The sequence below is a fragment of the Trichechus manatus genome, unplaced genomic scaffold, assembly GCF_000243295.1.
Source record: "Trichechus manatus latirostris isolate Lorelei unplaced genomic scaffold, TriManLat1.0 scaffold00033, whole genome shotgun sequence".
Lineage (NCBI taxonomy): Eukaryota > Metazoa > Chordata > Mammalia > Sirenia > Trichechidae > Trichechus > Trichechus manatus.
The window spans coordinates 8,204,573-8,227,262 of NW_004443969.1; the positions used below are offsets into that span (position 1 = coordinate 8,204,573).

General features: G+C 42.4%; 1 protein-coding gene across 6 annotated transcripts in view; it reads left to right on the forward strand.

The window, feature by feature from the left end:
- The window catches only part of MGAT5 (alpha-1,6-mannosylglycoprotein 6-beta-N-acetylglucosaminyltransferase), a 450,048-nt gene that overhangs the window by 155,955 nt on the left and 271,403 nt on the right, over nt 1-22,690 (forward strand). For 2 of the 6 annotated variants that reach the window (XM_023730186.1, XM_023730188.1), the window contains exon 1: nt 21,974-22,365. The exons of 3 other annotated variants lie outside the window; for them this stretch is intronic. The gene's annotated coding sequence lies outside the window, so the exon portion shown is untranslated. Of the gene's footprint in view, nt 1-17,235; nt 18,421-21,973; nt 22,366-22,690 lie in introns of those variants that run through there. One more of the 6 variants, XM_023730189.1, reaches the window with a different exon arrangement.

A 22,690-nucleotide genomic window follows, 5' to 3' on the forward strand; every position in this document is an offset into this window, starting at 1 on the left:
TTGATGCACAGTGAGGACCACTGCCTTAGCTTGATCTTGGGGTGGGTTTTGATGGGGAGAACCATGGAGCAGAGGAACTATGGAAACAGTTCACCTGATTCAGTTGATTGGTAGAGTGTTCTGGAGTATGTGGCAGTCAGAAAAGGGATTAAATGTTGACCAAACTAACTGGGAAAATTTAAGGAACTTTTAAAAAGCAGACATTCAAATGATGTATTCATGGCACGTTTTGCTAAGGCATTGTTACCCACTCACCACCCTCCCAATCCTGCTGTATTGCTGTAGGCATTTAAATCATTATAATAATGTCCACAGTTTTTTGCATGGAGTGATTATAAAAGTGATTTTAATGGGCTTGTAAATCTAGTGGTCATGAGAGGCAAGTGGCATGGATTGAGTGTATTTGAGGCAGGTTATAAGAGGGAGGGTCACAGTTAAAATTAACTTCAGTGGTTTTCTGTTTTGCCTAATGACTTCATTCATCTATAATTCTCTTACTGTAAATCAGTTTCTATCTACTCCCCCCACTTGCACTGCCACCGAGATCATGTCTACATTGTGAGTATGATCATCCTGAGTAATTAAAACATTCAAGTAGTTGGTAGATAAAAACCTGTTCCTCTCATTTGAAATTTAAAGTGGAAGGCACTTAACCAAAACAACAAAAACCCCTTGCTGTCTAGGCAATTCTGATTCATAACTACCCTATAGGACAGAATAGGACTGCCCCATAAGGTTTCCAAGGTGGATTCAAACTGCTGAGCTTTTGGTTGGCAGCCATAGCTCGTAACCACTACACCACCAGGGTTTCCGGAAGGCACTCAGAGAACACCTATTTCCATTGCTTAATTTTGCAGCTAGATAAAACTAAGGTTTTGTGAAACTTTAATGGATCCAAAGCTCTGCCCCTAGGGAGTGGCAGGCCTGGAGCTCTGTGCACCAGGTTCCCTCACCTCAGTTTAGAACTGCTCTTCCCAGGTCCCTGAGACTACAGAGAAGGCTGACTCTCTGTATGCTATGTTATCTGTTCTTGGACCTTGAACTTGGAGTCTTTAGTGTTAGAAACTTTGCTTTATTCACCTTTGTATCTGCTGGTGGCTAGCCTGGGGCTCGGCATTAATTTTATCTTAAAGATTCTATAGACAAATCTTGATCAAAAGGGATGGAAATGTGGAACAGAATTTCAAACTCTCATGGAATCCAGACTTTATGGATCCATTGAGGCTGGATGAACTCCTGAAGCTAGTGTCCTGAGATAATCTTTAAACCTTAAACCAAAAATATCCCCTGAAGTCTTATTTAAGTCAAACAATAGTTTTGCTGACTTAGTAAAGAATGTCTGTCTTGAGCGTAGTACTCTTTTAAAGAACTATCTGTATGGAATCAGATTGACAACAGCAACTTGAAAGATTAGGTAGGAAGCTTAGAGGTCAGTGAGTTGATGTTGATGGGAGAGGAACAGTTCAGAAAAGGAGGGAGAGAATGGTTACACAACTTGAAGAATGCAGTCAGTGAATTGTACATGTAGAAACTGTTGAATTGATGTGTGTTTTGCTGTGTATATTTTTAACAACAACGAAATAAAATATTTTTAAAAATAACCTAAGAAAAGGAAGGATGATGAAGGCATGAGACCCAATTCAGGTCACAGAGTCTCCATGAAGCCTCGGGGTTTCTCTCTAACCCACTGGGATCTCTGGGACCCACTGATATAGTAATTTGTGTGCTGTACTTTGTCATGTGTGTGGAATGGGGAAGTGGTTAGTTTCTAAGGGCAGAGATCATCTCTTGAACTTTCAGTGTTTTCTCCAAACGGAGTAATTATGAGTCGGAATTGACTTGACAGCAATGGGTTTTTTTGGTTTAGCATCATGAGCAGCAACCAGCAAATGTTTTCCATGAGTGTTTATTCATCTAATGGGGTCTCTAGCTCTCTAGTTTGCCTCTCATTGCCCTTTTATGTAGTTCTCATTCTAAAGAAAATACCCTAAAATGCCACTCTAATGTCACATGGGTAGAATTGCAAGAAAAAAAATAGTAAGATTTGTATCTCCTTCTAAACTGGTGATGGGGCCCTGGTGGCATAGTGGTTAAGTGGCTGGTAACCAAAAGGTAGGCAGTTCGAATCCACCAGCTGTTTCTTGGAAACCCTAGGCAGTTCTACTCTGTCCTATAGGGTTGTTATGAGTCGGAATTTACTCGACAGCAGCGAGTTTGGTTTTTGGTTTTGTGAACTGGTGACATATGTTAGTGAGTTCTAGCTAGCTGCTGCCATTTAAGGTGTTTGTAGGCCTTTTTTTTTTTTTTTTTACCCTCTTGGTCTGTCCATGCTGCTGGACTCTAATAGTGTGATTGTTTTGTTCACTGCCTACATTTTATGTGCCTCTTGATATCTTTGTAATTCAGTCCCCACTGCGAGGTTTTTGAGGCTCTGCATTCAACCACGCTGGATTCTACTCCTTCTAGTAGAGATGCTTCCCTGGGCGAGGGGGAAGAATGTGGGTTGGTGTTCCGGAATCACCTGCAAAGTTGTTTTCTTCTTTTTTTAATTCCCAGACTGAACCCCAACACAGAACCACAAAATTAGAATTGGGGGAGGAGGGTGAAGAAGGGACTCCACTCAGGTCTATGAGTTTTGAAAAATGTCCAGGTAATTCAGATATACCTACCCTGGTCCTCATTTGAAAACAGCTGCCTTACAGGGTTTACTTGATGAAGTGTCGGTGAGGGGGAGGAGGGCCAGGGCTAACGCTCAAAGGAAAGCAACTTTTATTTCTTAAGTGCCTTTTTTTATATGTCAGATCAAGGGATTTAATCCCTCTGTTTTTTCAGAGTCACTCCATTTATTCATTCATTCCATAAATTCAGATACCTTATAAGTGCCAAGCTCACTGGTAGGTACAGAGGCATCTGGGAGCAGGGGTTAAGGAGCCAGACAGCCAGAGTCTCTAACTCTGCTCTGGCACCTAGTAGCTCTGTGCCCTTGAACTGATTACTTAGTAGTTCTTAATACGTCAGTTTCACACACTCTAAAATGGGGATAATGATAGCACCTACTTCATAGTCTTAGATGAGAATTTTGTGAGAGGATATATGTTAAGTCAATGACTGTTAGGTCCTATTTCAGTGATGATTAAGATACAGTTCTATCTCTACAGAGCATATAGTTTGGTGGAACTCCAGAGGAGCAACAATGTGGTCAGCAAGTGACATATGTGGCATTTGAACACATCTGTGCTTTTCCCATCTTACCATTCGGTCGTCCCTTCCCTCTACATCCCAGCCCCATCAATGTCTCATTTATCTACCAGTGTCAGGAGTTCAGCCATAAAAATTGTTTGGGAACTATCACACGAATCTACATTATATCTTCTTTTCAAATGATGAGGTGTCATTATTTTGAAAATTGATTTTGCTTTGCCACCGTAGAACAATGCTCCCAGGGACTCCTAAGATATATAAGACTGTATGTCCTTACAATAAATGGCCCTAAACTATTGGGGCTTTTTTGTCCATGTATCTTGGGCTTTCTCTCTCAATATTGCAGTTACTTTTTAGTGCTATCATCTTTATTAGGGAACATGCCTACATCTTCTAAAATTCTAAATTTGATTACTACAAACTAGAGTAGAACCAAAGGTTACTAGGAGAAACCAAATAACTAGATTTGTTAAATAGGTGTCTTTCGTTTTTTGACAATGTGCTTGGTTTTATGCCAAGAAATTTGGAAGATGGCTACCTGGCCAGCGAACTGCAAGAGATCTGTATTTCTGCCCATTGCAAAGAAAGGCGATCCAGCATAATGAGGAAATTATTGAACAGTATCATTAATATCACAAGCAAGTAAAATTTTGCTGAAGATAATTAAAAAATGGATGCAGCAGTAGATCAACAGGGAACTGCCAGAAATTCAAGCCAGATTCAAAAGAGGACGTGGTACAAGGAATATCATTGCTGATGTCAGATGGATCCTGGTTGAAAGCAGAGATACCGGAAAGATGTTTACCTGTGTTTTATTGACTATGCAAAGACATTCAACTGTGTGAGTCAACAAATTATGGATAAGATTGCAAAGAGTGGGAATTCCAGAACACTCAGTTGTGCTCCTGTGGAACCTGTGCATAGACCAAGAGGCAGTCATTCAAACAGAACAAGGGCATACTGGGTGGTTTAAAGTCAGAAAAGTTGTGCATCAGGATTATATCTTGTCACCATACCTATTCAATCTGTATGCTGAGCAAATGATCCGAGAAGCTGGACTGCATGAAAAAGAACAGGGCATCAAATTTGGAGGAGGACTCATTAACAACCTGCATTATACAGATGACACAACTTTGCTTGCTGAAAGTGAAGAGCACTTGAAGCACTTACTGATGAAGGTCAAAGACCATAGCCTTCAGTATGGATTACATGTCAGCATAAAAGCAAAAATCCTCACAACTGGATCAATAAGCAGCATCATGATAAACGGAGAAAAGTTGTCAGGGATTTCATTTTACTTGGATCCACAATCAATGCTCGTGGAAGCAGCAGTCAAGAAATAAAATGATGCATTGCACTGGGCAGATCTGCTGCAAAAGACCTCTTTAAAGTGTTAAAAAGCAAAAGATACCACTTTGAGGACTAAAGTGTGCCCAACCCAAGCCATAGTATTTTCAGTCACCTCATATGCATGTAAAAGCCAGACAGTGAATAAGGAAGACTGAAGAAGAATTGACGTGTTTGATTTATGGTATTGGCGAAGAATTTTGAATGTACCATGGGCTGCCAGAAGAACGAACAAATCTGTCTTGGAAGAAGTACAGTCAGAATACTCCTTAGAAGCGAGGATGACGACATTTCGTCTTTCGTACTTTGGACATGTTATCAGGAGGGACCAGTCCCTGGAGAAGGACATCATGCTTGGTAATGTAGAGGGTCAGTGAAAAAGAGGAAGACCCTCAGTGAGACTGATTGACACAGTGGCTGCAAGAATATCTCAACAATAGCAACAATTGATAGGATGATGCAGGACCAGGCAGTGTTTCCTTCTGTTATACATAGGGTCGTGTCATGGATTGAATTGTGTCCCTCAAAAATATCTGTCAACTTGGCTAGGTCATGATTCCCAGTATTGTGTGATTGTCTGCCATTTTGTCATCTGATGTGATTTCCCTATGTGTTGTAAATCCTATCACTGTGATGTAATGAAATGGATTAGTGGCAGTTATATTGAGATCTACAAGGTTAGATAGTATCTTAAGCCAATCTCTTTGGAGTATAAAAGAGAGAAGCAAGTAAAGAGACAGGGGGACCTCATGTCACCAAGAAAGCAGTGCCGGGAGCAGAGCGTGTCCTTTGGACCTGAGGTTCCTGTACAGAGAAGCTCCTAGACCAAGGGAAGATTGATGACACGGACCTTCCTCCAGAGTCGACAGAGAAAGCCTTCCCCGGAGCTGACACCCTGAATTTGGACTTGTAGCCTACTAGACTGTGAGAGAATAAATTTCTCTTTGTTAAAACCATCCACTTGTGGTATTTCTGTTATAGCAGCACTAGATAACCAAGACAGGTCACTGTGAGTCAGAATCGACCCAACAGCACCTAACAACAACAATTTAGTAAATAGTCTGTGGGTTCCTCAGGAAAGACTGTTACCATTCAGACCTACTCTTTTGTCTCCCTCTTCCACTTTTAAGGACCTTGTGCTTACACTGAGCCCACCAGATAATCCAGGATAATCGCTCCATTTTTAGGTCAGCAGATTAGCAACTATTTTAGGCTCGGTTTTCTAGAGAAGGAAAACCAATGAAGTGTATATATATGTATATAATATATACAGACAGAGAGAGAGAGATGTAAATTTATTTCAAGAAAATGACTCATGTAGTTGTAGAGGCTGACAAATCCCAAGTCCATGGGTCAGGCATAAGGCTGGAGCGTTCTCCTGACTCACATAGCTGCTGGGGCTGACCAACCCAAGATTGGCAGGTCAGATGGCAGGTCACCGGCTCACAGGCTGCAGAGGCTGACGAGTCCAAGATCAGCAGGTAAGACAGCAGGCTGCTGGCTCACAGGCTGCAGAGGCAGATGAGTCCCAAGATCCGCAGGCAGTAAGGGAGGCAGCCAGATCAAGTTCCAAGAACCGGAGATCAGATGATGATGACCCCAATGTAGGATACAGAGCAAGCAAGCAAGCTTTGCCAGAATGTCCATGTATCTATTGGACGAAGGTCACATCCCCATGGAAACTCCCCTTAGAACGGATTGACTGATCACTGCAAATCACATCATTACATAACTGCCAGACTACATCATTACATAAACTGCCAAACCACTAAGAGTCATGGCTCAGCCAAATTGACACACAGCCTTAACCATCACAGCAACCTTAATTCCATCTGATACCTTAATTTTCCTTTGCCATGTAATATAACAGGTTTTGGAGATTAAGATATGAACTTTTTTTTTTTTTTTGGAATCTGTTATTCTACCTGGTCCCCTGGGTGGTGTAAACAGTTAACGAGCTCGGCTGCAAACAGAAAGGTTGGTGGTTCAAGTCCACCCAGAGCTGCCTCAGAAGACAAGCTTGGTGATCTACTTCTGAAAAATTAGCCATTGAAAACCTTATGGAGCACAGTTCTACTTTGATACACATGTGGTCCCCATGAGTAATAATACATGATACATATAATGCATCAAGGTAAAAATACGTTATAAAATACATAAAACTTATAATACAGAAAGATACAAATATATTTAAAGTTAAGAAAGATAAAGATGAGAGAAGAAGAATAGGAGAATAAAAACCAGGAGTGAGGTTTTTACACCAAATAGATTCCCTGGAGTCCAGTTCAGTTCCTAGAAGTGGACTGTCCTTTTGGCTCTAAGCTTCTCTTAGCAGGTCTGTGAAGAGGGAAACACTGTTAGTACATTCTTCTGTGTCAATCAAGTAAAACTAACCTGTTGTTCTGGTGCCCAGATTTATAATCTTGATGCTAAGATGAAAGAGAGCTTTCTCCTCCAGGTCTTCCTGGGCAGATGAAATATAATGGGCAAAACCCTTGACATGTTTACAGTAAACCCAGTGTTATGTTTCACAGGCCCCTTTCTTACTACTTTCTATTTGAGGTCAAATATACAGCATGCTGGAGATTTCTTCCAAGACGTGTGGTCCAGGTATAGGGTCAGGTCAAATCCAAGGATCTGTTTTGCAACATTTAGAGCGGTGGTTCCCATCTGTTGGTTCTCAGCCCCCTACCCCAACTCAGTGTTTCTTGAGAGTGCTCTGAGCTTACGTTCTGAATGGCGCTGATGCCGGTTTTACCATGTGTAATGTGAAAGCCATTAAAGAAAGTACGTATTTATATCTATGACCCCAACCCCTTTAAAATGGAAGTGTTTGGAAGCCTACCAGTATCTATCAAGAGAATGAGAGAGGTGGTGAGCGACAGGAGAATGCTCTGCACTAGCAACTGGGAGGTTTTTGACCATTATATGTTATAATGCAATTACTTATTTATATTCTTAATGGACTGTTGGTTAAAGACAGGATGCATTAGTAACATTTAGGTTGAAATATAGATTATTGAGGATTATATTGATCATTCTGCCGATTTTCCTCCAGATTATCTTCCCTCTGGCTAGAAGTTGCCTTGATCTGATCAAAATTATTTTGGCATACCTTGTAGTATTTTAAAAGCCAATATTTGGAAAAAGAAAATGTTTTGACTGTTGTCATTTTGTGTTTTAATTTATTAGGACTAAAGATTCCTACACCTGCCATATGTTATTTGTGGATAAATGGTTCAGATAGCTTCTGGAATCCACCTGTCTTATCCTGATATTTAGAAACAAGACAGAAGAATTATAAAAATAAATGTATGGGGTTTTGGAGATGCCAGTTAATCACATCCTTCCAACCTTCTGGGCTCTGAACTTGAGGAAATTGACAAAAGAAGCCAGGCAAAGATTAAAATACAATACTAGCTTTAATAGTGTCAAGTTGGGTTGGGAAACGTGGCTGAGTACAATGCCAAAATAAGGCTTCTTCATCCACCCTGTCTTGTATCCACAGGCCCACGTAAGTGATGGCCAGGCAGCTCTGGTTGAGTTCTGCTGGGTAGGAACTGGTACCAGTTGCCACTGAGTCACTTCTGCCTCAGAGCAACCCCATGTGTGTCATAGTAGAACCATGCTCCATAGGGTTTTTAATGGCTAATTTTTTGGAAGTAGATCACCAGAGTGGACTGGAACCTCCAACCTTTTTGTAGCAGCTGAGCATGTTTTCCCTTTGCACCACCCAGGGGCTCCCTCTGGGTAGGAGAGTCCTGCCAGGTTAACCCAGGGGAACTGGAACCTTGGAGTGTGCACCTCCTGAGGGCAGGAAACCCACAGTCCTACCAAGCTGAGGTGCTATCATTGATTCCTTCCCCAGCAGAAGCATGAGGGCTCCAGTGAAGGCATTGTCCTCCTCTGGGGGTTTCTTCCTAGGAAATGGAGCACATGTTCTGTATGCAAACATGTCTAGAGGAAATATGGAGTCCTCCGGTAACCACTTAATTTTTTTCTGTTTTTAAATTCAGATGTAAGAAATCCAGACATTGGGAAGGTTTTTTTTTTGTTTTTTTTTTTAAATCTATTTTTGATGCAGTGGCAGCTAATCAGATTGCTGTCTGGTTTTGAGTACCGTCTGGTATTCAGTACTGGATTGCTAACTAGTTTTATGTATACTAATAAATACGCAATTTTGGAGTTGATTTTATTGACAAAGGATACTTTTTTCTTACATAATTAAATCAATCAAATGGGCCAAAGGTAATTTGCCATTAGACATTTTAAGCATTAACAAAGATGGTATTAAAATAGATCAGCTTCATATACTTTCGTGGTCTTGTTTCAAACATGAAATATGTTTTAACTTTATCACCACAAATTTTTCATATAAAAATTAAGAAATAATTAAAAAATTCCCAAGGGGGGTGGGGGTGTAGTGGTGTGTGTGTGTGTGTGTGTGTGTGTGTGTGTGTGTGTGGTGCGAGAGAGAGGGAGACTGATTATATGTTATGTTAAAGAAGCTCATTGGTCACAAAAGGTTGGGCCAAACTAATCTAGAGGAATGAATGGGTTGTGTATCCCTTGAGACATACTTCATAAGTATAGTTTCTTTCAGCTAAGCTTTGAAAGGCTTTCCAGTGGCCACGAAGTCAAGATGATATGCCCTGGTAAATACTGGAACTAGAGCCATTTCTGTGACATTCTTTTATGCAAAATTAAGGCACCTGATGAGATGCTTTCCTCAGTTGAAGGCTGGTCTACTTTGGAGTCAACTGAGAAAGTTTTTGTTGACTGTGAAGGCAGGAGTTCTAAGTGAACAATTTAGCAATTGTAGAACAATAGCAACAACAGAAAAACTCAGTAAATTCCCTATGATGTCTAACTTTGAGTAGCACAGAGTATGTGCTAGGTACCTGCATAAGGTATTTGCTGTATGGAGGGATTTACTCTAATCAGTTGTCATCAAGTCGATTCTGACTCATGGCAACCCCATGCATGTCAGAGTAGAACTGTGCTCTATAGGGTTTTCAATGGCTGTGATCGTTCAGAATAGATCACCAGGCCTTTCTTCTGAGGGTGGTCTCAAACTGCCAAGCTTTCAGTTAGTAGCCCAGTGCTTAACTGTTTGAGCCACCCAAGTATTTACTATTATCAGGCTTAAAAGCTGGAAGACATGTATCCAAATTGTGATTCTGATTTTAGCATAATGGCTCCAAAACCTGCCTTTTTTGCCAGCAATTAGAAAGCAAGACCAGTTGTCTTGTGACAGGCATTTCTAGTTCACAGTGATAAAACCATGCCATCTGCACATACAGTTCTCAGCTTTCTATTGTCAGTAGGACGAAAAATAATACCAAATCATTAAATTCTGTACCCATTCTGAAAAGGAGAATTGTGCCATATACTCCTTTATCCTCCACTGGAAATTAGCACCTGACCTGACCCCTGTTTTTACTCTCGTGGATTAATAGCAGTGCTTCTCAAACTTTAATGTGCAAGCAGATAAATTGGAGATCTTGTTAAAAACGCCCATTGTGATTCAGTTGACCTGGGCTTGGGCCTGACATTCTGCATTTCTGATAACCTACCAGCTGATCTCGATGCTGCCAGTCCACAGACCAGACTTTGAGTAGGAAGTTAATAGAGGTGTGGGTTACTAAAAGCATTGGTACAAGTTGAGACCATTAGTTTAACTGCAGATAATTACTCATCATAGGAGATAAATGCCAAGGAGAAGTTAATAAAAGTCGTAAAGATCCAGCATTATTCTCAACAAGTTCCTCCACAATGCAGTGGTGATATAACGGGGCCTTTGGTGGACCAGCTGTTCCTGAAAGGCTGGCTCCTGGGTAGAGCGTGAGCCTGAGAAGACCAGCTTGTGATCCTTTAAGGAGAAAGCCAGCATACCTCACCGGTGGATTGTCTAGTAAGCCTGCAGCAGATCTACATTTTGGGTCCCACTGTATAGGACTCATAGAGGTGATAAAAGGAACATTTTCCCAAGAATATCATAGTTCTCATACCTGGCTGCATATTAAAATCACCTAGGGAGCTTAAAAAAAAAAAAGAAAAACCCCTGCTTGGGCCATACCTCAAATGAAGTAAATCAGAATTTTGAGAGGTAAGGCCTGGGCATCTATATATTGTGTTTAAGTCTGAATTTAATTTTTTAAATAGATTTTTTTAAAGAGCAGCTTTAGGTTTACAGAAAGACTGCGCAAGAAGTACAGAGAGTTCTCATATACCCCCTCTCCCCGATACTGTTTCTCCTGTTAGGAACATCTTGCATTAGTGTTGCGCATTTGTTACCATTGATAAGCCAATATTGACACATAATTATTAAGTTCATAGTTTACAGTAGGGTTCACTCTTTGTGTTTGACAGGTGCATAATGTCATTTGTCCACCATTCATACAGAAGAGTTTCACTGTCCTAATGTATATTTTTTTAAAAAAGCACTCAGAATGATTAAGTGCATCTCAGGTGGAGAAGCCCTGGTTTAGGCAGTCCTTAACTTTGAGGGCATTCTGAGAGGCTCCGTTTCAATTTGAGCCAATTCATCGTTTGTTCAATATGAAGGCTTGTGACCAGGTCCCCTGTAGGCTGATCCAAGATTTTTGTAGTATTTTGGAGAGTTGACCTTGGTTTATAAACTGGGAGACAATTAAGCCTATCAACCAGCATCTGAACACTGAGTTCTTCCCTAAGAAAATTCAGACCTGGAGCACTTTGTAACCCAGGGCCTGCCAAAGCTTGGGGCTGTGTGCTCCATGTGGATTCTCTTACCCTCATTTTAGAAACATGGAGAAATTCATTATAAGATTTAAATTTGATAGGCCTCTGAGTGGACACTTCAGACTGTGGGGGGGGGGGCGCGTGCGTGCGTGCATGCATGCATGCCTGCGCTATTGTGCCTCTCCTCACTCATTAGCTATTATTTTTTTGTTTTGTTATTGTTTTTTAAATTAACCTGATGGTCTTTCTCAAATCTAGTGCTTGACCAGCTGTCCAATTTGTGCACACAGTGGACACTCAGGGGCAGTCCCACACCCAGCTTCTCTTCCCCCCAGGTGGAGGATTGGGGGTGATGGGGCTCTAGGATTCAGTGGGTGCTTGTTGAATAATGAGCTTTATTGTGAGGATATTGCCCCACTTTTATGGAATCATTTTTATAATCTTTTTGACTACTGTCTTCTTTATCGTTGTTGTTGTTAGCCACTGTGTAGATGGCCCCCAACTCATGGCGACCCCATGCGCAATGGAATGAAACACTGCCTGGTTCTGCACCATCCCCATGATCGGTTGCAGATTGGACCATTGTGATCCATAGGTTTTCATTGGCTGATTTTTGAAAGTAGATCACTGGGCTTTCCTTCCTAGTACAGAAGCCCCGCTGGAACCTTTTCAACATCATAGCAACACACAAACCTCCACTTGACAGATGGGTGGTGGCTGTGCTTGAAGTGTATTGGCCAGGAATCAAGCCAGGCCTCTTGCATGGAAGATGAGAATTCTACCACTGAACCACCAAAACACCAAACCCATTGCCGTCAAGTGGATTCTGACTCATAGCAACCCTATAGGACAGAGTAGAACTGCCCCATAGGGTTTCCAAGGAGCGGCTGGTGGATTTGAACCTTTTGATTAGCAGCTGAACGCTTAACCAGTATGCGACCAGGGCTCCGCCTAATCACCACTGCCTGGATACTCAGGCCATTTTGGGCCTGTTGCCTTCATGGGTATTGTCTAGATGTAGGGAGTGGCCAGAAGTCTGTTCCTCAACAACACAGACTCATTTCATACTTACTCTAAAATTCTTTTGTGGTTTTACTACCCTTTGCCTCTGAGTGGAAGTGAATCTTTTGAGAGTTTTTGTTCAACATTGAGTAGACTTACCTAACACATTTATACACTGTGTGATGTGTTCACAGCCTGTTCCTTTTTTCTTCTTAGAGAGTCATTATCGGCTATCAGAATGTCTGTTACGCTTTCCTTGGCTGGAAGTCAGATGGCAGTCCTGCTTTTTTAAGACTGACTGATGAAGTATCATCCAGGTTTGGTCTTCTCAAAGCCTCATCTCTGTGCCCGTTTCTTTATAGACTGGGATCTTTGTGAGCAGAGCCCCATTGCCAGATACTAATTAATAAATGGTGGTATGGACAGCCTAGGAATAAACTCTTTGGCTGGTGCCAAGACAGTTGTGGCACTGAAGGATATGGAAGAAATTGAGACTCATGTATCAGTCAGCTTGAGACAGCATTGGGAAATAAATGATGCAAATGGCTGGTGCTTGACTGGTAACTGAAAGGTGGTGGTTTGAACCTACCCAGAGGCACCATGGAAGAAAGGGCTGGAGATCTACTTCCCTCAAAATCACAGCCAAGAAAACCCTATGGAGCAGTTCTACTCTGTAACACATGGGGTCACCATGAGTAGGAATTGACTTGATGATACAAGACAAGAACGTTCTTCTGTGGCCTTCACAGCCTTAACATGGAGCTCTGTGCCTGCTGGTCCCCTGAGGTGGTGATAGACTTCTGATTTGACCTTGTTTTGCTTCTCCTTTGCGATGCAATCTAGTCCTAATGCCTGACGTTCTTTGAACTTCTTCCTACAGAATTGGAAAGGGCCTGCTGTTTGGTTGAGGCAGTGATTCTCAACTGGGGACACTTTTATCTTCCAGGGAACATTTGACAGTGTCTGTTGACATTCTTGATTGTTGCAGTTAGGGGGAGGGAGTGCTAGTGGCATCTAGTGTATGAGGCCAGGTATGCTGCTAATCCTACAATGCATAAGATAGTCCCCCACCACAAAGAATCACCCAGCTCAAAATGTCAGTTGTGTCAACGTTGAGAAACTTTGAGTTAAAGGGATTTATTTCATTTTTCAGGGAGCCATTTTTTTTTTTTTTTTTTTTTCGGTTTTGATTTGGTTTAGTAAATGTTTTTGGAATTCTGAGGGTTGCTGTGGGTTTCATTTGTTGTTGATGGAAAATACTGTCAAATGTGAATAACCTATGGGCCTGGTGAATGAAGCTCACAGAACATGTGAAAATCTTATCTGATCCAGCAGCAACAGCTTCCTTCTCACTCCTTTGTCCTCTTTCCCCTTTGTCCACCTGCCAGTGATGCACACACCCGAGTCTAAGAATAAAATCGTCGCACGTTCATTTCCAACCGTTTTGGCTTCCTCTCTGCCCTCTAGTGGAAAGAGCCATGAAGGAACATGGTCAGATGGTGGTTGGGGGTGGGAATGGGGGAGAAAGGAATAGAAGGACAAGAAGGGGTGCATATTCTGGAGACAGACTCATGTTACAGTGTTAGAAAATCTGTTCTGCTGTTGATGCCACATATGGAGCCTTGGGCTACATTCAAAGGACAGATATCCTCTCATGTGGGTGGGGTTGGAGGTTTGCTTTTCCTTGCCCACATCAAGAATGCAAATGTCCCATAATAAGTGAAACTACTGGGTGTCATTGTGGTTTAATTATTTCTGAAGTAAAAGGGACTAGGCTATTTAAAACCTAGGTGTCAAAAATCCTCCGCAAGTGTGCCAAAGGTGTGTTGTTTTAGCTGATGTCTTTCAGGTAGTAGCTCAAAATAAGACTTGTTTAGCCAGTTCTAAAGGGAACAGACTGTTTTCACTTAGAATGTGTTTTTCCTGCTTATGTATATTTAAAAAAAGTACTAGAGTTCACCAGAGGATGGAGGTCATGAATGTGAAAAAGAAGGGCCACTGTTCCTACCTGTTCCAGGCCAGCATCACTGTTGTTCCCGAGTCTACTTCCTACCTGGACTAGGAAGAAAGTTTGTGGTTGTCTTAGCTGTCAAGGGTTTGTGCTTAAGATTTGAAGCTGCTGCTAAGTGGGTCCTATGGTAGGAGTCCCTGGGTGGTGCAGATGGCTAACCGCTTGACAATTAACTGAAAGATTGGAGGTTCGAACCCACCGAGAGGCGCCTTGGAAGACAAGCCTGGCGATCTGCTTCCAAAAGGTCACAGCCTTGAAAACCTGCAGAGCAGTTCTATTCTGCACACATGGGGTCGCTGTGAGTTGGAATCGACTCTGTGGCAACTGGTAGGTGGTAGGTAGCTGAGTGGGCCCTAAGATTGACTTCTAGTTGGTGGCACTGAGCTTGTATGTCTAGGCCATCTAGGGGAGTAAACAACCGCAGAGCACCATCCAGAAATTTGGACTTATTTTGGAGGAAAAGCTGCTTAGCTTGTCCCTCCCTCCTTCTTGGCTTCTCCTTTCAACAACAGAAGATAATTATATTTAGAGCAAGAATTTCCCCCAAGTCCATCTGTTTTCCTTATACCAACAATTCCATAGATGTATTTTTCTTCCTATCATCTGTTGATCCTCCAGGGTTATGAGGTTGGTAGGACATTGCATTAGATTCTCATGACTTCTTAACATCATTTGACAGTGGGTCCTGGTTTGCATTTCATTTGGAGGTCTTTTCCATTCTGAGTTTCTGCAGGTGGCTGGTAGACTCCACTTGGTTTGGTGGAGACCATGTGGTGTGTAGAAGGCAGGACCTGGCCTTGAGTGGACTTGGGTACTGGTTCAGTTCTGAATCTAGCTGGAAAATGTAATGGTTTCTGGGCCTTGGTGCCGTTCTCTGTAAATTGAGGGTTTGCTGTTGGTCATTATTTTCCTAAGCAAAATCTTATGTAGTATCCCAGTCTGTATAAAGGCATTTTTATACATTTCAGTTTATCATATTTCCTTTTAAAGTTGATCATTAAGGCCAATGAGCAACTTTGTTGGGCACAGACTCGAGAGTTTGATAAGAGGACGTGCCATCATTTCAAGGTTAGCACCCAGTTTATTTTGCTACTATATTTTGGTTGCTGAGTAGAGGAAGCTCAGATTCATCCTGAGTAAAAAAGTAATGGCTGAACAAACAAACAAACAAACAGAAAAACACAAACAAACCCAAACCCATTGCTGAGTCGACTCTGAACCCATTTGTTACAGAGTAGAATTGCTCCATAGCGTTTTCTTGGCTGTAATCTTTATAGAAGCAGATTGGTTGGGTTCGAACCACTAACCTTTATCGTTATGATTATCCTAAAAAGAAACTCTGCATCTTTTAGCCTTCATCCTCAATTCAGCATTTCCCTCAGCTGTAGGCAATCACTAATCTATTTTCTGTCTCTATATTTGTATATATTTGCCTATTCTGGACATGTTATATGAATGAAATCATACAATATGTGGTCCTTCGTGATTAGTTTCTTTCACTTAGCATAACATTTTCAAGATTCATCCATGTTGTAGCATGTGTCAGTACCCCATTTCTTTTTATTGCTGAATAATATTTCATTGTACAGATTTATTACATTTTGTTTATCCATTCATCTGTTGATGGACATTTGACTATTATGAATAATAATGTGGCTATGAACTTTCGAATTTTTGTGTGGACATATGTATTAATTTTTTGTTTTTTGAATATTCATAGGAGTGGAGTTGCTGAGTCATATAATAACTATTATGTTTAACTAGTTGTTTGACAAACTGCCAAACTATTTTCCAGAGCGGCTGCAGCATTTAACATTCCTATCAGCAGTGTATGAGGGTTCCAATTTCTCCATATCCTTGTCAATACTTGTTATTATCTATCTTTTTAAAAATTATAGCCATCCTAGGGGGTGTGAGAGGAGCCCTCGTGGCGCAGTGGTTTAAGTGCTCCGCTGCTAACCTAAAGACTGGCAGTTCGAACTCACCAGCCGCTCTCCGAAGAAAGATGTGTCAGTCTACTTCCGTAAAGATTACAGCCTTGGAAAGCCTATGGGGAAGTTCCGCCCTGCCCTGTAGATTCAGTACGAGTCTGAGTAGACTTGACGGCAGCAGAGTGGATATGAGATGGTATCTCATTGTTGTTTTGAATTGCACTTCCTTGCTGACTAACGATTATGAGCATCTTTTCATGTGCTTTTGTTTCTTACATTGAGAGAACTGACAAATTTCCTTACCAGAGATCTTTGATGGCCTTTGGAAAGATGGAAGCCATATTTTCTTGTGTTGAGGAGTGAGTGGGAAGGAAGTGAATGATCCTCTTACAGGAAGTACAGGGTTAGAGGGGATTCATGTTAGGGTAGTTAGTGGCAGTGATGGACCCTAGCTCACTGCAAACAGACTTCCTTCAGACTTTGTTCTGGAGGTGGATCAGTAAAGTCATGCCCCCCTGGGCTATTATTATTCTGACTGGCAATAAGACCTTCTGATAATATACTGTATAGTCCTTTTTGTGCCCATGAGCTCCACTTTGCTAGACAATCCAGGTGTTCTGGAGGCAGGCAGATTCTTAGCCCGATCCACAGCTTTTCATGCACTAAATGTCTGGGGCCTATTAATTGTGTGGCCATTACTGATAATTATCATTAAGCCCCTTTTTTACCATCAAGATCCTTTGATGAGGACTGCTGTCCTCTATTCTCATCATTTGTTATTAGCTGCTGTTGAGTTGGCTTCAACTCATGGCCACCTACATATAACAGAATGAAACTTTGCCTTGTCCTGCACCATCCTCATAATCACTGGTATGTTTGAGTCCATTGTTGTGGACATTGTGTCAGTCCATCTCATGGAGAGTTTCCTTCCCTTTGCTGGCCCTCCACTTTACCAAACATGATGCCCTAATCCAGCAGTCCTTCCTGATGACATGTCCAAAGTAAGCAAGTCAACGTGTTGGATAATATTCTGTGATCCATAGGGTTTTCATTGGCTAATTACCGGAAGTAGATCCCCAGGCCTTTCTTTCTAGTCTCTCTGGGTCCTGAAGCTCCGGTGAAACCTGTTTACCATGAATGACCCAGCTGATATTTGAAATACCACCGATGGCATATCTTCCAATATCATAGCAACACACAAGCCACCACAGTAGCCCTATCTTATCTTGATAGGGATAAGATATGATGCTTTTGAAAAATACTTAAAATTCTAACTTCTTAATAGGAATTATAGTGGTGAATTCTAATTTAATTCTCTGTGTTTGCTGTGTGTATGCTGATAAAATTTCTGTTGTTTCAAATTATAAATTCCACTGGAGGAAGAGAACATTCCCGGCAGTTGTATAGTCACTTAAAATCTGAACCCTCAGTAATCAGAACTGTGCTCTGTACTCCTTATAGCTAGGGATTTTGGCTCCAAATTTACATGTCTCTGAGCTGGAATAATGGGACCTAGGCTGGGTTTCTTGGTAGCTCTTCAGCCCGTGGAATGCAATACCTAGGTGGTTCCCCAGGCAAAGGCAGAGAACTGCTTCACCTTCTAATGAAGCTTGGTCAGTTCCTGGCCTTGGCCTTTCCTTTGCTTCAACTCTGCAGCCTTCAGCAGCCTCTTCACTTGGGTTAACTGAGGAGGTAGAGTGGGGCTTCCTCTCTGAAAGTTAACAGGTAATTCCTGTTGGCTTTTTGGGGCTTTGTCCTAAAATAGTAAAAGAAAATCATCAGAAGACTATCTTTCTTGGTATAGCACCTCCTTTACTTGCCCTGAGAAAATCCCTTCAGCTCTGGGGTAAAATTGACTAATAAGTGTGGATTGTAAAAAAAGGAAGCTTGGGGTATTTCGTTAGGAGGCATAATGAAGGCAACCACTTCCTGCAGAACTAGGGGCAGCACCAGTTCTAGGGAAGCAGTTAACGGGGTGGCTTTCAAAGTGTCCGGTGAATGGAGGAAGGAAAGAAGGTAGCTGCCATCAAGAGGCCAGCATTTAGACGGGCTGTATAAAGAGCTGTAGTGTCTCAGATGACAAGTTCCCTTTGTCAGCAGATATTTTATTGTGTCCTTGTGGTCAATGTCTTTCTCTGAGCAGGTATGCAGGAGTCCCTGAAATGTGTCACAGGATCCCACACAGAAACTCATCAACAAGCCAAGGTAGACAGACAAGTGTTTTAGGACTTCAGACGAGGAGGGGAGCAGTAGGAAAGAAAGGTGGTCTAAAGAGTGGGATGAAGTTAGCACTTGGAGAGTAGCATAATGGGGGGAGGGCCTGCCAGGTGGGAGCAACAGCTTGTGTGAAGATCGGAGACCCTGAAGAAGGTACGCAGGGTTTATGGCGATGAGCAGACTTGGGTGAGGAGGGGCGGACGGGCTAGAGGAACTCCTGTTAGAAAGTAGTACAAGAAGTAACTGGAGCCAAATTGCATTGGCAGTGGTGGTACAGCATCGTGCTGATGTATGTGGACCTGGGGTCAGTTGGCCTGGATCAGGGCCCTCAAACTTCATTGAGCACCATAGTCACCTGGGGGCTTGTAAACACAGGTTGCCGGGCTCACGCCCAGAGCTACTGATTCAGTAGGTCTGGTTAGAGGCCCAGGGATGTATATTTCTAACTGGTGTTACTGTTGCTGCTGATGAAGGGACCACACTTTGAGAACCACTGACCTAGAATTCAGGGATTCGCAGACTTTTTCTATAAAGGGTCAAAAAAAAAAAAAACCTCAAAACCAAACCCACTGCCGTCGAGTTGATTCCAACTTGTAGCGACCCTATAGGACAGAGTAGAACTGCCCCATAGGATTTCCAAGGCTATAAATCTTTTTTTTGCTAATTGTATGATTCCATTTATATTAAATATCCAAAATAGGTAAATTCATAAAGACAGAAAGTGGACTTAGTGGTTGTCAGAGGCTAGAGGAGGGGAGAATGAGGAGTGACTGCTTAATGGGTATGGGGTCTCTTTGGGGGAAGATGAAATTTGCAAGTAGATAGAAGTGATGGTTGCACAACATTGAGAATGTACTAAATTCTACTAAATTATACACTTAAAATTATTCATATTATGTAAATTTCACCTCAGTTTAAAAAATGTTTAAAAATCATTCTTAACAGTTCTTGATCATATAGAAGGGTGTTTTCAGGATGACCTTAGTGGGTTTGAGCCATCAAGGACTCACGTAAGACACAAAAGGGCTAGGATAAAAGTACCAGAAGTTTGCTTCTTATGGCCCTAAGAGGAGTTGATATGTGTCTTTGGAGGAGATAGTCTCTCTTTGTTCTCAAGGAGAGAGAGCATTTTGGTGAGTCCTCTTGGTTCTGCAGATATATGTCAAGTATTTCTGCCTTGTCCTTTGGAGTAGCTCTGAATCGTGGTGAATAAATCAGATGGAAATACTTCTTCCCCGAATGTTAAATACTCTGTTCAGTAGTTTAAAAGGATGTTTTATGAGTTTGTAGTCATTCCCAAAGAATACCCCCAATGATCCTTGCTTGCTGCTATTTATACTGCTGTGTAGTCTCCTTCCACATTGAATCATGGCTGGCCTGTGTAACCAGTAGAATACTATAGAAGTGACAGAGCGTGACTTTCGAGGCTAGTTCATAAAAGACATTGTGATTTCTGCCTCGCTCTCTCTTAAATCACTAACCATGGTGGAAGCTGGGCGCCATGTTGTAAGGACACTCAAGCCGACTGGAGGAGAAGTTCACAAGGCAAGGAACTGAGTCCTCCTGCCAGTAGCCAGCACCATCTTGCCAGCCATGGGAGCAAGTCATCTGGACGCAGGTCCTGCAACCATAGCTGACGTCTCTTTTTTTTAAAATTTTACTGTGCTTTAAAAAAAAACCTGCCATCAGGATGGAATTGCCCCATAGGATTCCCAAGGCCCTGGTGGTGAAGTGGTTAAGAGCTCGGCTGCTAACCAAAAGGCTGACAGTTCGAATCCACTAGCCACTCCTTGGAAACGCTATTGGGCAGTTCTGCTCTATCCTATAGGGTTGCTATGAGTCATTTTAGACTTAAGGAAGCAAACTGCCACATCTTTCTCCCACGGAGCAACTGGTGGGTTTGAATTGCCGACTCTTTGATTAGCAGCGGAACACTTTAACCACTGTGCCACTAGGGCTCCTTTAATATGCTTTAGGTGAAAGTTTACAGCACAGATTAGTTTCTCATTCAAAAATTTATGCACAAATTGTTTTCTGACATTGGTTACAATCCCTACAAGGGTCAGCACTCTCCCTCTTTCCGCACTGAGTTCCCTGTATCCATTCGTCTAGTTTTCTTGTCCCTTCCTGCCCTCATCTTTGCTTTTGGGCAGGTGTTGCCCATTTGGTCTCATATACTTGATTGAACTAAGAAGCATGTTCCTTACATGTGTTATTGTTTGTTTTATAGGCCTGCCTAATCTTTGGCTGAAAGGTGGACTTCGGGAGTGGCTTCGGTTCTGAGTTCGCAGGGTGTCCAGTAGCGATAGTCTTGGCAATTCCTCCAGTCTCTGTCAGACCACTAAGTCTGGTCTGTTTTGGTGTGAATTTGAATTTTATTCTACATTTTTCTCCTGCTTTGTCTGGGACCTTGTATCATGATCCCTGTCAGAGCAGGCAGTGGTGGTAGCTGGGCACCATCTAGTTCTTCTGGGCTTAAACACTGCGCCACTAGGGTTCCTTCATATAAAGGGCCAGAAAATAAATACTTTAGGCTCTGTGGACCATAAAACATCTGTCGCATATTCTTCTTTGTTGCTTTTCACAACCTTTTAAACATGAATGAATCATTCTGGTCATATATAAACAGGCTGGTGGGAGCAGGGTGGTGAGGGGAAGGACAATGTGGTTTAATGAACCCTGGGCTCTCCCCCCTTTGCCCCATAAGAGCTGGTTCACCTTTGCCAAGTTACTCTGCCTTTGTGTTCTCATCTGTAAACTGGGCATAATATTAATAGTTCTTACCATATAGTACTCTTAGGAGGATTCAGTGAGCTAAGACAAAACACAGTTAGAACAATGCTTGCAACATTTTGTTGTTATTAGCTGCCGTCAAGTTGGCCCCTGATGCATGGTGGCCCCATGCACAACAGAATGAAACGCTGCCCGTACCTGTGCCATCCCTATGATCGATCAGTTGCGGATCAGACTGTTGGGATCCATAGGGTTGTCGGTGGCTAATTTTTGGAAGCAGATCGCCAGGGCTTTCTTCTAGTTCATCTTAGTCTGAAAGCTCCACTGAAACCTGTTCAGCATCATAGCAGTACTCCAACCTCCAGTGACAGACGTGTGTAGTGCATTGGCCAGGAATCAAACTCGGGTCGCCCACATGGAGGGTGAGAGAGAGTTCTACTACTGAAGCACCACTGCCCTTGCCTGGAACATAACTAGTATTTATTTATTATTTGCTATTAATTATTAGTAGTGGTACTACCAGCTACTCATATCTGTGCTGATATGTGAGGGGCAGACGGTGAGTGAGACCGACAACTACATTTCCACTGCACGGAAGACTCTGAAAGCCAGTTGCTCAAGATGTGCTCTCAGTTCCTCCTAGGCTGCTGGGGAGGAAGAGTTCTTTGAACTGAAATGTGTGCACACTCTGAAATACGCCTGGGTTAGTCCCCTGTAGGAAATCATTGCCCAGCCGTTCTTCTGCCTTACTTAGAAGATGATACCACTTGTGAGGTGGCTTGTCCTTGAGCACAGGGCTCTGCTGAAGGGGTGGATATCTTGCCTTTCATGTAGCCCATTTGCAACCTATGCTGGGGCCCCACTTGTTGGGAAGCCAGGATTTAGGACCTTGGGTAAGTCTGTGCTGGTATCAGAGAGGGTCTGGCCACCTTAATTTTGGCACTGTGCCACCTAAGTACACATTTTGCCCAGGGTAGGAGTGAAAGTGAGAACCTCAGAGAAGCCGACTGCCACCTGCTTCACGTTTCCTGTGTGGCAATGAGCGAGTGAGCAGGGAAGTGCAGCTTTAACCTGCTGATGGAACAGAAAGACTGCTGACTGGGTTACTGTAAATTTCCTCAGGTCAAGCCTGACTCATGGCAACCTTACATGTAACAGAAGGAAACGTTGGCTGGTCCTGTGCTATCTTCATGATGGTTGGTATGTTTGAGTCTTTTGTTAAGTCTGTTGTGTCAGTCCATCTCATGTAGGGTTTCCTCGTTTTCGCCAACCCTCTATTTTACTAACCATGATTTCCTTTTCTAGCGATTGGTCTTTCCTGAGAATGTGTCCAAAGTAAGTGAGCCAAAGTCTTGCCATCCTCACTTCTAAGTGATCAAAACCTGTATGTCCCCCTGACTGGGTGCCTTTGGCATATCTGTCCAGTGGTGCACGGGCCACCTGCAGCCGTAAGAGATTCAACTCCTCTCTGATAATGATAGCCTGCCATGCCTAAATGATATGGGGTCTCTTCCCCTCTTACTTG